This window comes from Gorilla gorilla, chromosome 7 (genome assembly GCF_029281585.2).
Source record: "Gorilla gorilla gorilla isolate KB3781 chromosome 7, NHGRI_mGorGor1-v2.1_pri, whole genome shotgun sequence".
Taxonomy (NCBI): domain Eukaryota; kingdom Metazoa; phylum Chordata; class Mammalia; order Primates; family Hominidae; genus Gorilla; species Gorilla gorilla.
In genome coordinates this window covers 84,966,329-84,983,588 of record NC_073231.2, presented here as the reverse complement: position 1 = coordinate 84,983,588, position 17,260 = coordinate 84,966,329, and the positions used below count along the sequence as shown (strand labels likewise).

Genomic DNA, 17,260 nt, shown 5'->3' with positions numbered 1-17,260 from the left:
TAAGTATGCTTAAAATATCAGCTCACGCACTTATCCCTACAATATCTTCCTATGGAGAAAAAGGAAAAGTAAAATGATTTAAATTGACATTTTTCCCTCAGTCTCTGGCTAGAGAATCCGGCCATTCCATTGGATTCACTTATCACTTTATTTCATTTATTCTTATAGTAGTATTCCAGTGAGATAAGAAGTGGAAGGCATTTTCACCACCTAATAACAAATGGAACAGAGGTACAGAATATTTTTAAAAAGACTTGTCCAAGGACACATTCTGAATTAGCAATATGCTAACAAGTTAGCCAAAGCCTTCTGATCTTCACACCAATCTTCTTCCTGCTCAAATATGCAAATTCAATGATATAGACTTTTTGAGATCTACTCTGTGCAAGCCATGTGCTTTGAACTCCTGCACACATAGAAACTACAAACCTCAGGGATGGTAAGTAGGGCAGGCATAAGCATATACAATCAGAGAGTCATAGCAGCTTTATGGAAAGAAAACAGATTTTAGATTGAGGTCAAAGCAGATTTGAAGCAAGTAACTTAATGTGGCTTTCGGTACTGCTATTACCTCGGTTAAGTTTTTAAAGCAGAGGTCTCTCATCAAGAATAATTTTAAGGATTAAAATTATTACAGAGTTGTTTTAAGGATTAAATAAGATTGGTACATGTAGAAAACATCATGTTTTATATTTGTTGTTTCTGTTATCATTATGGTTATTATTGCTGTTATTGTTTTAATGACATTGTATCCTTTAGCTTTAGAGTGCAAAGACTCTTGACTACCATTTATGATTAGGAGGCTCTGGTGAGTATAATATATGATTTGTTTGCTTTCTGGTTCCATGAACCCTCCCTCCACTGCTTTCACTCAATACCCAAATTTGGGTTCAGCTCTGCCCCAAACCCAGACTGCCCATGGCCAGCGGGACTTTGATGAATGTTCATAAGTCAAGTGAGAAACACCACCTCTTCCTGTCTGGGGGTACTTTTGTAGTAAGCTCTTTTTTTGTAACTGGTCTCCTGCTTTGTGATCATATCCTCATCTTGAAGTAGACTTTGTGTGTTAGTCCATTTTCACACTGCTCTAAAGAAATATCCGAGACTGGCTAATTTATAAAGGAAAGAGGTTTAATTAATTCACAGTTCTCCATGGCTGGGGAGGCCTCAGGAAACTTACAATCATGGCAGAAGGCAAAGAAGAAGCAGGCGTCTTCTCCACAAGGTGACAGGAGAAAGAGCGTGTGAAGAAGGAACTGTCAAACACTTACAAAACCATCAGATCTCATGAGAACTCACTCAGTATCATAAGAACAGCATGGGGGAAGCTGCCTCCATGATCCAGTCAACTCCCTCCCTGTACACATGGGTATTACAGGTCCTGCCCTCGACACATGGGGATTACAATTCAAGATGGGATTTGGGTGGGGACACAGAGCCAAATCATATCCCTTGGCATCTACTTTTGCCTTTTTTACCTGAACAGTAACTTGGATCCCTCAAACTCACAACGTGGAGACTTGCTTTGGTCAGTTTTAATGATTCTGAAACACATCTCATTCTTGGTCCTATGAGTGGCCCCTGAACTCAGCTGTTGGTGCTATTTTTTTTTTACCATGTTCACTGCATATCCTTTGCCCCAAACTCCTTATTTATGAAAAAACTGCTTCCTAAGTAAGGGACAGCTCATTTTCTGGATTGCTACTGTCCTCCCAGTGTCTAGGTCTCCTAACTGTCCCCAGAGCCACTGGGTAGAGCAATTGTCTGACTACATGGACTTTCTCCCAGTACATCAAACCTTGATCCATTCATGTCTACTCCACGCTGGTTGGCACGTTCAGATGTCTGACCCTCACCCCTTCTGCTCACCTCTGACTTAACTTTTGTTGACACTTCCTTCTCTCAGTTCCAACAGGAAGAGGGGTACCGTAGAGGTTTCCAATCCAAACAAGATTTGCAGCCAATACTGATATCCTAGGAAATTCAGATTATATTGAATATCAACAGAAGACTGACATTGTAAAAAGGGTCATCAGATGGAAGTCTGAGGGACATTCTGAAGGAGCTAAGACTGATGGGGTGGCTAGATGGAGGCCCACAGTAAGCATAGACCTTCAGGTCACTCTATATCACTTGGCAGAGACACCCCCTTCTTCTTCCTTCCTTCTCATTTGCTGCCAATATAATGGTGTTTCCCCAATCACAGTTTTGTGGCCCCAATAACCTCACCAGTTACCTGATGGTCAAAATTTTTCATAATTTAGAACACATTGTGAGATTTTACAGTACTATAAGGCTTTATCTAGAAGGAATCAGGTAGACTTTTCAGTATAAACTATACTCCCATTTTTTCCTGTATCTAAAGCAAAATTTATGTATTGCATTTGATTCTTCATTTTGCTATTATTTTGCCTGTAGGCCAAGAATGTGATGGTTAATTTTGTGTCAACTTGACTGAGTCAGCACGTATCCAGATATTTAGGTCAACATTATTTCTGGGTGTATATATGTGAGTGCTTCTAGAGGAGATGAGCATTTGAATCGGTGGACTGAGTGAAGCAGACGGCCCTCCCTGATGTGGGTGGACATTGCTCAATCTGTTGAGGGCCTGAACAGAACAAAAAGTCACAGGAAGAGATAACTTACTCTCTCTGTCAGACTGTCTTTGACCTAAGATATCAATCTTTCCTGCCTTCAAAATGAGACTTATACCATCAGCACTCCTCGTTTTTCACACCTTCAGACTTGCACTAGATTTACACTATCAGGTTTCCTGGTTCTCAGACCTTCAGACTCAGACTGGAACTACAGCGCAAGCTTTCCTTGGTCTTCAGCTTGCAGACAGAAGAACATGGGACTTACAGCTTCCATAATTATTGCATAAGCCAATTACTTATAATAAAAATCTCTCTTTCTCTCTCTCTCTCCTTTCTCTCTCTCTCTCCCTCACCCCACCTCTCCTATTAACTCTGTTTCTATGGATAACTCTGATTAATACAGGCTAATTTTTAAAAGGTCAAAAATAAAATTAGAAACAAAAATCTTAAAAAATGGTTCAAGGAGTAACCGGTGCCAAGGCTTATAATAATAAGAACTTTCCTCATCTGCCACAGTAGCACTGTGAGGAGTGAAGAGAGGACCTCTGCACTCAGGGCACTGCTGGAAAGTCCTATATCTTCTCTTCCCCACCCCACAACACCTTGACTCTCACCAGCACTGCTTACCTCAATGCCATTAGGATAATAATCATTATGAATTTTATCCCTTTTAACATCATCTCTCATTTCTTGATGTTAATACTCATATAGATCCATGGGAAAGAAGGGGTGCCTCTACTCACTGACCACACCCAGACTGTGGACAACTATCCAGCTCTCATTTTCTCAGTAATTCTTGTTATCACTTTTCATTGTTTTTCTTATTTTTTTTTCTTTTCCCTCACTAGAACGTAAGTTTCATGGGGGCAAACATTTTGTATTAGGCTGGTGCAAAAGTAATTGTGATTTTTGCCATTAAAAATAATTGCAGTTTTGCCATGTTGGTGTTTTTGTATATTTCATTTACTGAAGTATTCTCAGCATTTAAAACGTGCTGACATGGAGTGGCATACTTGTTCAAAAATTTAACCATAATTGTGATGATAATGATAGTATTCTATTCATTAAGCACTTTTAATAAGTCAAGCATTATGCTAGGTTATTTGAGTATATTATTTCAGTTTATCTTTGCATAACTCTATGAAATAGGCTCTTTCACTAGCCCTATAGCATACAGAAGTTGAATAATTTGTTTAAGGCTATTCAGCTGATAAGTGACAGAGTTCACAAGAAGTCCCCATTCTGGCAGCTCTTGGAATGACTTGACTTTCTGGACTCTGGACACCATCTGCAGATGCCCTAGTCAAGACACCATGCTTTTTAGGAGAAATGCTGACAATCTGTTGCATAAGATCACAGTTCTGCTGAACTTCATAGTATATTGTCCCCCTGATTAGTTTTTTGGGTTCTCCATCTTTAGGTAGGCTTAGGTTTTCCTTTCACAGATTTAATATAGAAAGCTGGCTGCTTCTTGTCTTTTCTCCTAGTCTACCCAAGCTACGCTTCACTGAGGACCCCACACTCTCCCTGGCCTCCACTTTTTAGACTGTGCTCTGCTTTAGGTTTGTAATTCTCATGTTAAGGCTGTTAGTGTGACTCTATCTTGTTCCATGGCATCGGTGAAGATAATATCTACTCCACTCGACTTTTATTACCTATTGTGGACAGGACACAGCTACAGGACCTGCTACATAGCTTCTGGCCAAAACCTTGGTTCTTTTTGATGAATCTTGTTCCCTTGACCCTACATCTCACCACGATATTCAAACTTCTAAAGTGGAAGAGAAGAAAAAGAAACTGCTTAGCTTGCACTAGAATACAAAAGCTCTATCTTTGGTGCTACAATTATTATCTAAATGGCCTAATGCATGTAGCATTTATACTAGAGAGAAATATAGGACAGTATAGCCATATCCTGAATGTTCTATCTCTAAACAATTGTATTGTATCGATTGCATTTTTTTTTTCATCAGCATACCTTTGTCCTCCCTCTCAGATTAGAACTTAATTTTGGTCTGAGGAAATAAATATACTTGAAAACAAATACGATGCAGCTGCATGAGGCCAATTAAAAATCTTGCCTTAGATCCCAAGTAGGACCACCCATTTGAAATTATCAATGTACATTTCTAGTTCTGACTCATTCTCTGGCTTTGATCTATCTCTAGGCATTAAATAACAATCATAAACTACCAATCTTTCTTATGCATAACTCTGTTTTTCATGCTTTTAGCAATGGCATGAACTATTATATTTTCCTTTCACTTCAGCATCTTAAAATTCACTCTTGCCTAATCAATTATGGGCACAGGTTACCAAAGCTTCAAGTTTCTTTGCAAATGCAGTTTCCTTAATATACATAACCTTGATTTAGAGTTACAACTTTCCTTTACCTTTTTTTGTACTTTTTTAAAACCTTTTCTTTCTTTCTTCCCCCTTCCCCAACTTGTCTTTCCTTTATTTTTTCTGTCTGTGTTTTTCAAAATATTTCTTAGCATTTAATGTAAGCGATTCACTGCATCAAACATGGGAAACAAGGATGCATACAGCACAGTCCCTCTGCTAAAGGGATTATTATTTATAGGGCAGAGACTAACACAATGGAAAAAATACGTGTTGGGTATCCAAACAAGATGGCACTGTGGCTTTTCCCTCAGCTCTCATTGAAATGAGTAATACACGCATTATCAAAATCAATTACGGAAACTAGAAAAGAATCTATCCATTAACTTACAACATTGCAAAGTTTCAATGCAAGGAGGTTAGTGGAGACTGGATACAGAAGGATGGAACAGCAGGCCAATTTGAGGTTCCTCCTATCTTATCTCTCCTCTAATTGTAAAACTACAAATATGCTCCTAACTTAGGAAAGGATGGAGTTGAGAGAAAGTCATAGGTTTGCTTGGAAAACTCTATGTTGGACTCTTTTTTGCCACTCTTTTTTGGCCATATCTAGCAGAAGAGAGGGTACTACTCCTATTTCCCTGGGGAGCACAGAATTTTTTTCAAGTACTTAAAGATACTTTCCTTAGCTTTTAATACGTATGTTTCTATTTGACTTGATAGATCAAAATTAGATAGACTTCTGGCCAAAACCTTAGCTCTTTTTGATGAATCTTGTTCTCTTGTCCCTACATCTCACCATGATATTCAAAAAAGCTAAAGTTAACTTAAAAAAAAAAGAGAGAAAGTAAAGTTAAGGAAATAGCAAGAGGAGATGAAAGTATGAATTAATATGTAAAAATAACAAGTATATTTTAGAGCATGTTTTTGAAAACTTAACAAGATAGAAAAACTACCAGCTAACTTAATTAAGAAATAAGGGAGATGTAATCCCAGCACTTTGAGAGGCCAAGGCAGGCGGATCACGAGATCAGGAGATTGAGACCATCCTGGCTAACATGGTGAAACCCCGTCTCTACTAAAAATACAAAAAAATTGGCTGGGGGTGTTGGCGGGTGCCTGTAGTCCCAGCTACGGGAGGCTGAGGCAGGAGAATGGCGTGAACCTAGGAGCCTGTAGTGAGCCGAGATTGCGCCACTGCACTCCAGCCTGGGCAACAGAGCAAGACTCCATCTCAAAAATACATACATAAATAAATAAATAATAAAAAGAAATAAGGGAGAAAGGACAAATGTACCAAATAAACAAAAAAAGTGATAGAAAAATATCACATTTCAATGAATTCAGTACTTCATTAAAACATAAGAAATATTATTAAACTATCATGAGACGAATTTGAAAAATATTATGAACATAAATTTGAAAACCTAGATAAAATAAAAAATTCTCAGGAAATTTTTACCTACCAAATTATACTTGAAATAGAAAATTAAAAATCTTAGTTTCTTTACAAGAATTTGAGAAATTTGCCAAAGAAATATGCCCCCATTAACAGAAAGAGAAAGAAAAAAGGAAGAGAAAAAAAAGCAAAAAAAAAAAACCTCAAAAAAAACCCTAAAACACTAGATCCAGAAGTTTTCAAGAAAAAATTTCACAATAGTTTCTAAGACTAAATGATTTCAATGCTACCTTAACTATTAGAAAGAATATATTCAAATTTTTATTAGGAAGCCAGTAAAACACTTCTATTTAAATTCAATAAAGCTTGCACAATTAAAAAAAACCTAAAGGGTAATTTTCTGTCATAGTTATATGCACAAAATTTGGAAATAAAACACAGTATACATATTTTTAAAAACCTCCATGACCATAGTAATGTAATATCTCTGAGAAAAATTATATAATTGTCTATTAAGCTATTGAAAAAGTCTGAAAAAATCAACACTTATTTCTGATTAAAACAAATAAAATATAAATCAATGGCTCTTCCTTAACGTGATAAAAATGTACATAACTCAGATTAAAATCCAGAATTTTACCTAATGGAAAAAAACTGTAGGCTTTTCTAAGGAAATGTTGCTCACAATTTTTACTACTATTTAACTATGTATTAAAGATGTTATGAAGTAGACTCAGTCTTTTAAAATAGTATTAGAAGCATAAGTCTTAAAAGGAGAAAAGGGTAAAGTCATTTCTAATTGCAGATGTGCCTGTAATTATATGCCTGGAAAACCCAAGATAATCAATAATAAATGTAATACAAACAAATGAAAAAATCCAGAAAAAAAGGATACAAAATTAACATAGAAGGCTGGGTGCCATGGCCCATGCCTGTAATCCCAGCACTTATTCGAGCCCAGGAGTTCAAGACCAGCCTGGCCAACATGGCGAAACTTCGGCACTACTAAAAATTTCAAAAGATGGTGGCAGGTGCCTGTAGTCCCAGCTACTCAGGATGATGAGGCACGAGAATTGCTTAAATGTAGGAGGTGGAGATTGCAGTGAGCCAAGACGCCTTTGCACTCCAGGCTGGGTGACAGAGACAGACTCTGTCTCAAAAAAAAAGAAAAAAGAAAAAAAGAAGTTAACATACAAAAGCCAACAGCCTTCATATATACAAAGAATATTTTGTTAGAAGACATAATGGAGGAGAAAATCTGATTTGTAATATCAGAAAAATAAAATTAACTACCAAATAATAAACTTCATAAACCTAACCAGAAATATGCAAAACTCATACAATGAAAACTTTGATACAATTCATAGTCAAAAAAAGTGAACTTCAGTAAATGAGAAGACATTTTATGTTATTAGAAATAGAATCTCTCAACATCATACAGATATAAATTATTCTTGCATTAATATATAAATTTAACATTATTTCAATAAATATATGAAGACTACTTTTCCTCCAGAGATAGGCAAATTCATTATAAATTTTATATAGAAAATAAACGAGAATAGCAACAAACAAACTAACCAACCAAAAAAAGAGAGTAAAACGTATTAAAGTATCCAGCCCTATTATTGTATCCAGCCTTATATTAAAATATACTAAGAAGTATCTATAATTAACATAGTATATTATTGGCTCTTGAATGGAGAGTAAGTTAGTAGAAAAGGATATGAAGCCCAGAAATTGATGCAAGGATATAAGCAAACTGGGTATATGCTAACAATGGCATGTTAAATAAATAGGTGGTATTAGAACAACTCAATAATCACTGGGAAAAAGATAAATCAGTGTGGCGATTCCTCAAGGAATTAGAACCAGAAATACCATTTGACCCAGCAATCCCATTACTTGGTATATACCCAAAGGATTATAAATCATTCTACTATAAACACACATGCACATGTATGTTTATTGCAGCACTGTTCACAATAGCAAAGACTTCAAACCAATTCAAATGCCCATCAATGATAGACTGGATAAAGAAATGTGGCACATATACACCATGGAATACTATGCAGCCATAAAAAAGGATGAATTCATGTCTTTTGCAGGGACATGGATGAAGCTGGAAACCATCATTCTCAGCAAACTGACACAGGAACAGAAGACTAAACACTGAATGTTCTCACTCATAAGCGGGAGTTGAACAATGAGAAAACATGGACACAGGGAGGGGAACATCACACACCATGGCTTGTTGGGGGCTCGGAGACTAGGGGAGGGATAGCGTTAGGAGAAATACCTAATGTAGATGACGGGTTGATGGGTGAAGCAAACCACCATGGCACATGTATACTTATGTAACAAACCTGCACGTTCTGCACATGTATCCTAGAACTTAAAGTATATAACAAAAAAAAATCACAATGCATGTCTCCCAATATACTTTATAATAAATTTGAAATGGATCTAACACTTAAGAAAAAGATTGAGTTCATATAAGTATTAGAGGAAAACTTGGGCCAATTTCTTTAAAACTTCAGAGTGGCAAAAGTTTGTTTTCACCATGACTCAAACTCCAGAAACAATGAAGTATTGATATATTTTATTGCTTAATAACTAAACAGAAACCAGAAACTTCTTCCCGGCCAAAAAATAATAATAATCAAGAGAATGAGAAAGACAGATCAGAAGAAAATATTTGAAATGCATGTCACGTTAACATTCATGATCTAATAATCTTTTTGTTTGTTTGTTTGTTTGTTTTTGTTAGAGTCTCCCTCTGTCACCCAGGCTGGAGTGCAGTGGGGCGATCTCAGGGCACACTGCAACCTCCACCTCCCGGGTTCAAGTGATTCTCCTGCCTCAGCCTCCTGAGTAGCAGGGATTACAGGCCCACACCACCACGCCCAGCAAATTTTTGCATTTTTTAGTAGAGACAGGGTTTCTCCATATTGGCCAGGCTGGTCTCAAACTCCTGATCTCAGGTGATCCACCCGCCTTGGCCTCCCAAAGTCTGAGGATTCAATAATCTTAATATTTAAGGAACCTATAAAAATCAAGAGTGAAGAGCTAATCCACTTCCAGAATAGCAGAAAAGGAGCACAATAAAACAACTCTTTAACTACAGAAAATTATTTTTAAACCTCAATTGTTTAAATTGGATTTTAAATTAAATTTTAATTAAATTTTTAATTTGGAAATTGTCCTAAGAGCATACAACAAATGGAGACACATTTAATATTAAGGAAATTCTACTAAATTTCAACAAGAACAGCAAGAGGGTAGTATGAGAGCCACTATCCACTCCTCCCAGCCACTTCAAGCTGCATCTTACAGAAATGACTCCAGATGCTCTATTCTGAGCAGATGTGGCCAAGAAGATGAGTGTTTTTTTCCCCCCCAGCTCCTAGTCTAGAGCTACAATTTCATCCCAGGAAAAGTAATCTGTTCTTTTTCCTCTGCCCCACTCTCATGTTGGAGAGGTTCTCTGGCTAGCGTGTGTGGCCAAAATAATCAGTGTTCTCTTCACTTCAACCTCTACTAATAGGATGAAAGCTCTAATCCAGGTACAGACAACTGAGCATACTGGACCCTTTTCATGCCCTCCTCAGCTTCTTCGTAAGACTGTTGATGGTAAGGGCAAGCCAAGACTACCAGGGACTACCACACCCCCATCTCTCTACCTTATAGAACAAGTGTCATTCTGGAAAAAAGCAGGACACTGCCCTCACCCACAGATCCAGTGCACTGATGGAAAATCTTGTAAGGAAGGAGAGGCAGGCATTAAAGAGAAGAGTTCTTCAGCTTTACCTGAAAAAACTAAATTTATTTGGAATAGAACTTAAGAGAATCCGATGCCTAAAGGCATTGTCAAAAACAACGGTGTTCTTGGCTGGAAAAAATTAAGAAGCTCTCGTAATTCCACGATACTGGTGGCAACAAGCAAAAAATGGAACAGCAGCCAGTTTAACAGAGAGAGCCAGGTTACAAAGACAGCTAAGAAGAGCCCCCACGGGATCACAGTCAACCCTGGAGGATGAGAAGTCTGTATGCTTCTGCTAGGCTGTCTCCACTCAGAAACAATTACAACAGTATGTGAAGCAGTATTGAAAACTTCCCAAGCTGCACACAGATTCATTGAAAAGGGCAGAAGCCTCATTAATACTAGAGTCTGAAGCACAACCTATGACCGAACACTGGCTGAACAATAAGCTACTCTGACCAAGTGACAAATCCTATGAAGCTAGACATAAAAAGAAAATCACACATTCCTGCTGGTATGGAATAATGTGTGCATGTCCAAGGCTTCACACTCTAATAATCAAAGACAAAAAATGCAAGCTACTATTCCCTGGTAGAACTAGTGGACCAAACACATAAACTCCTTGAACTGTGATAGCAACCTTGGAAATATATACATATTCAATAATAAATTATAAGTATCTGTCTGGCCATGTTGGTTTAAGTAGTCTTTGACCATTTATTAATGGCTTATGCTGATCCAGAGGTTACTGCTAGGTCATGATTCTAAAAGATACAAACAAGAAAAAAAATGTGCAGGGACACAGAGACTATACACAATGAGGGAAATAGACTTCAGAGACTAAGTTCAGCCAGATAACTGATAAATAAATGAAAAAGCAAACAACAAAAACACCAGCACCCCAAGGGAATCGGTATCCAGAGTAGCTACAATATATTATTGCAAATGTCCAATCGTCAACCAAAAAAAATTATAAGACATGAAAGGGAACAGAAAAGTGTGACCCATACCCAGGGAACAAACACAGGACCCGGAAAATGATTTTGAAGGGCTTTCAACGTTGGAGTTAGCAGACAAACACATCAAAGAAGCTATTATAAATATGTTCAAAGAACTAAGTAAATCACATCTCAAAAATTAAATAAATGTATAATGACAATATCTAAACAAAGAATATTGATAAGATAGAAATATAAAAACAGAAATAATAATTCTGGAATTGAAAAGTATGAGCAATATGAAAAATTATTTAATGAAGCTCAAAATAGACCTGAGCTGGCAGAAAAAATAATCAGTGAATTGAAGATGGATAGAGATTACGCAATTAGAAGAACAGAGGGAAAAATGCAATGAAGAAAAAGGCATAGACCCTCAAATAAATGTGAGATGCCATTAAGTACACCAACACCTACACTAGAAGGAGGAGAGAGAAAAAGACAGAAAAAAATTAAAGATATAATGCCTGAAAATTTCCCAAATTTGAAGAAAACCTTACTCAATACATCTAAGAAGCTCAAGGAACTCCAAGTATGACAAACACAAAAAGATCTACATCTAGACACATTGTAGCCAAAATGTTAAAAGCCAAAAGATAAAGAGAAAATCTTGAAAACAGTAAGAAAAATGACTCATCATACACAAAGGAAACCAAATAACATTAACAGCTGAATTCTCATCAGATATAATGGAAGGTAGAAGGCAGTGGGATGACATATTCAAAGTACTAAAAGGAAAAGAAAACATCAACTAGCAATCTTATAACTAGGAAAAATACCTATCAAAAATAAAGGTCAAAGTAAGAACATTCCAAGATTAAAACAATACCGAGGGCCGGGTGCGGTGGCTCACACCTGTAATCCCAGCACTTTGGGAGGCTGAGGCAGGCAGATCATGAGGTCAGGAGTTTGAGACCAGCCTGATCAACATGGTGAAACCCTGTCTCTACTAAAAATACAAAAGTTAGCTGGGCATGGAGGCAAGCACCTGTAATCCCAGCTACTCGGGAGGCTGAGGCAGGAGAATCACTTGAACCTGGGAGGCAGATGTTGCAGTGAGCCAAGATCGTGCCACTGCACTCCAGCCTGGGCAAGAAAGCAAGACTCCAGCTCAAAAAAAAAAAATACTGAGACAACTTGTTGCTAGCAGAAATGCATACATTTGACAATAATAGGATAAAAGAGTTGAATGGAAACTGTATTGGAAGTGGGTGGAAAGCTGTGTTGAAGTAAGACATGACACTAGATGGTAAATGGAATTCACAAGAAGGAATGAAGGGAATCAGAATTAGTAAATAAAAAAGTAACTGTATAAGTCAGGGCTTTCTAGAGGGACAGAACCTAATTGGATATATCTAATAGTATACATATATAAATATTATATATATATATGTATATAAGTTTGTTAAGTATTAACTTACACAATCACAAGATCCCACAATACTGGCTGTCTACAAGCTTGAGGAGCAAGGAGAGTCAGTCCGAGTCTCAAAACTGAAGAACTTGGAGTCTGATATTTGAGGGCAGGAAGCATCTGGCACGGGAGAAAAATGTAGGCTGGGATGCTAGACTGTTCTCACTTTTTAACGTTTTTCTACTGGCTTTATATTCTCTGGAAGCTGATTAGTTGGTGCCCACCAGATTAAGGGTGGGTCTGCCTTCCACAGTGCACTGACTCAAATGTGAATCTCCTTTGGCAACACTCTCACAGACACACCCAGGATCAACACTTTGCATCCTTCAATCCACTCAAGTTGATATTCAGTATTAACCACCACAAGCCCACCCTTGTCAATTTGAATGCATACACATCTCCTGAGATCAAAATTAATCTTCAAATAAAGAAAATAATAAGGTCATAATCACACCTAACATAATACAGCCATCCTTTGTACAACTGGAAATGCGCCAATCCCCTACCCAAATACTATTACATAAAGTTAACAATACTTAAATGCCGATATGAAGTCAACACATCTTATGTCACATGATAAAGGAAAATAAAATTAAATGAACATATTTTCTTAGTATAAATGTATACATGCACAAGCATGTTTTTAACAAAAGAAGGAGGAAATACTCATGACAATTACAGTCCTTATCTCTGCACCTGGTCACATAGTGGTAGCTGGTATTGATGACTACCTTCTTCTACTATCCATTCTGCATTCCCATTGCCTTCAGCAAGCATCTCAGCAAGTCGTGGATTTTTTCCTGTTAGAGTGACCAAAACCTTCATTCCTGAGGGGTCTGGACCATTTGTAGTCCTGCCTGGATTGGGCTGTTATAGTTTCCCATTTACCTTAATCACAGGGTATGGTAATACTAAGAGACATCCTAACGGATCTCCTGCATTTCTTGCATACTCTTCCTTACCTCCATTATGGAGTAGTAGACTGATTTCATCTTGATAGTCTGGGTCAATCACCACAGCCAAAACTGTAGTTCCCTTCTTAGCCTGTTGACTTAAAGGTAGGAGGAGCTCAAAGTGTCCAGGTGGCAATCTTAACTTCCAGTTTAATGGAATTATTGTTGTGTCTCTTGGTAGCAGCATTCTTCCCTCTGTAACTAAGACCTCTAGGACAGCAGAATGTAATGTCATGAGAACAGGAAGCAAAAATTTTGCTAGTGGCTCACTAGGGGTGATGACGAGTGGTGCCACTTCCACTCCTTGATTCCTGGACCCATGAATCCTGGCTATGGGAGAAACAGTGCCATATATTGGATACTGATTCAGAGCATACTCGGCCTTCTAGAGAACTCTGCCGCAGCTTGCAAAGTATTGTCACCTAGCTGGCATTGTAATTGTGGCTTCAAAAGGCCATTTCTTCATTATATCTATCCAGCTGCTTCAGGATAATGGGGAATATGGTAATACCAGTGAATTCCACGAGCATGAGCCCATGGATGCACTTTTTTAGCCATAAAGTGAGTGCCTTGGTCAGAGAATATGCTGTATGGAATACCATGACAGTGGATAAGGCATTCTGTGAGTCCACAGACGGTAGTCTTGGCAGAAGCATTGCCTGCAGAATAGGAAAACCCAAATCTAGAGTAAGTGTCTATTCCAGTGAGGACAAACCTCTGCTCTTTCCATGATGGAAAAGGTCCAATATAATCAACCTGCCACCAGATAGCTGGCTGATCACCCCAAGGAATGGTGCCATATTGAGGGCTCAGTGTTGGTCTCTGCTACTGGCAAATTGGGCACTCAGCAGTGGCCATAGTCAGGTCAGCTTTGGTGAGAAGAAGTCCATGTTGCTGAACCCATGCATAACCTCCATCCCTGCCACCATGGCCACTTTGTTCATAGGCCCATTGGGTGATGACAGGAGTGGCTGGGGAAAGAGGCTGAACGGTGTCCACAGAATGAGTCATCCTATCCACTTGATTATTAAAATCCTCCTCTGCTGAGGTCACCCATTGGTGAGCACTCACGTGGGATACAAATATCTTCATAATCTTGACCACTCAGAGAGGTCCATCCACATACCTCTTCTCCAAATTTCTTTGTCACCAATTTTCCAATCATGCTTCTTCCAAGTCCCTGACCATCCAGCCAAACCATTGGCTACAGCCAGTGAATCAGTATGTAATTGCACATCTGGCTATTTCTTCTTCTATGTAAAGTGCACAACCAGGTGCACTGCCCACTGGGAAAATTTACCTTCACTGCTGTCCTTCAGGGATATCCTAGAAAGGGGCTGCAGTGCTGCAGCTGTCCACTTTTGGCTGGTGCCTGCATATCGTGCAGAACCATCTGTGAATCTAGCTTTCTCTTCCTCTGTCAACTGATCATAGGGAACTCTCGATGAGGCCATTGATGCCTGATGGGGGAGAGGAGGCAGGGTGGCAGGAGTGGAGACCATGGGCATGTAAGCCACTTCCTCATGTAACTTACTTGTGCCTTCAGGACCTGCTGTTGTATATCATATATATACCACTGCCATTTGATGATGGAATGCTGCTGTGCACGACTCACTTTTGCCTAATGGGTTAGAAAGCAGCTAGTTCATAATAGGCAGTTCAAGTTGCATGGTGACTTGATGACCTAGAGTCAAATGTTCAGTTTCCACCAAAGCCCATCAACAGGCCAAGGGTTATCTCTCCAAAGGAGAGTAGTTATCTACAGAAGATGTCAGGGCCTTGCTCCAAAATCCTAGAGGCCTCCACTGTGATTCACCTATGGGGGCCTGCCAAAGGCTCCAAACAGCATCCCTATCTGCCACTGACACCTCAAGCACAATTGAATCTACTGGGTCATATGGCCCAAGTGGCAGAGCAGCCTGCACAGCAGCCTGGACCTATTGCACAGCCTTCTCCTGTTCTGAGCCCCACTCAAAACTGGCAGCCTTTTGGATCACTCAATAAATGGACTGGAGTAACACACCCAAATGAGGAATGTGTTGCCTCCAAAATCCAAATAGGCCTACTAGGCATTGTGGCTCTTTCTTGGTTGTAGGAGAGGTCAAATGCAGCAACTTATCCTTCACCTTAGACAGAATATCTTGACAGCCCTACATCACTGGACCGCTAGAAATTCTACTGAAGTAGAAGATCCCTGAATCTTAGTTGAATTTATTTCCCATCCTCTGGCATGCATGTCTCACCAATAAGTCCAGTGTGTTTGCTACTTCTTGCTCACTGGATCCAATCAGCATAATGTCATCAATGTAAGGGACCAGTGTGATATCTTCTGGAAGCAAAAAGCAATCAGGGTCTCTCCAAATAAGATTATGACACAAAGCTGGAGAGTTGATATGCCCCTGAGGTAGGACAGTAAAGGCATATTGCTGGCCTTGCCAGCTGAAGGCAAATTGCTTCTGGTGGGCCTTATGGACAAGAATGGAGAAAAAGGCATTTGCCAAGTCAGTGGCTGCATACCAGGTACCAGGAGATGTGTTAATTTGCTCAAGCAGTGAAACCACATCTGGTACAGCAGCTACAATTGGAGTCACCACTTGGTTAAGCTTACAATAATCCACTGTCATTCTCCAAGGTCCGTCTGTCTTCTGCACAGGCCAAATGGGAGAGTTGAACAGTGATGTTGTGGGAATCACCACCCCTGCATCTTTCAAGTCAATGTCGTAGGTTAAAAAAAAAATGGGAGGGCCATTATAGAATAAAAGTAACCGAACAGATATAGAAACAAAATGCAATATGTAGACCTTAAAGGGATCTCATTCAAATAAAAGTAGCTTTAGAAAACATGTTTGGAAATATTAGAGGAAATTGAATAAAGACTATAAAACTATATATTAGTTGGCTGAGTGCAGTGGCTCACAATTGTAATCTCAGCACTTTGGGAGGCAGAAACAGGTGGATCACGAGGTCAAGAGATCAAGACCATCCTGGCCAACATGGTGAAACCCCATCTCTACTAAAAAAAAAAAAAAAATTAGATGGGGATGGTGGCACACACCTGTAGTCCCAGCTGCTCAGGAGGCTGAAGCAGGAGAATCACTTGAACCCATGAGGCGGAGGTTGCAGGGAGCCGAGATTGCACCACTGCACTCCAGCCTGGCGACAGAGTGTCTCTGTCTCAAATCTCTTTGAGACAGAGATTCTGTCTCAAAACAAACAAACAAACAAACAAAACCAACAACAAAAAACTACATATAAGTTGATATCAGGGATTGTTCGTTTCTCTTGGTGTGATAATAGTGATTATATATACCAATGTACTTATTTCTAGAGATATGTGCTAAAATATTTAGAAGTGTCATATCTGAAAATTTCTTTAAAATATCTGCAGCCTGCTGTGGTGGTGCTTTCCTGTAATCCCAGCTACTCAGGAGGTTAAGGAGAGGGCATCATCTGAACATAGGAGTTTGAGGTTGCAGTGAGCTGAGTGCACCACTGCACTCCAGCCTGGGTGACAGAGGGAGACCCAAGACCCCATCTCTCAAAAAACAAAAACAAAAAAAGTTCAGCAAACACACAAACACAAAGAGAGCTAAAGCAACTATAAAATATTAATTCTTAGCCGGGCGCAGTGGCTCAGGCCTGTAATCCCAGCACTTTGGGAGGCTGAGGCAGGCAGAACACGAGGTCAGGAGATTGAGACCATCCTGGCTAACACGGTGAAACCCTGTCTCTACCAAAAAATACAAAAAATTATCCAGGCGTGGTGGCGGGCACCTGTAGTCCCAGCTACTCGGGA

General features: G+C 39.1%; 1 pseudogene; it reads right to left on the bottom strand.

Moving 5' to 3' along the window:
* The window catches only part of LOC134758972 (uncharacterized), a 91,678-nt pseudogene extending 75,506 nt beyond the window's left edge, over positions 1 to 16,172 (bottom strand).
* Between the last annotated feature and the right edge of the window lie 1,088 nt (positions 16,173 to 17,260).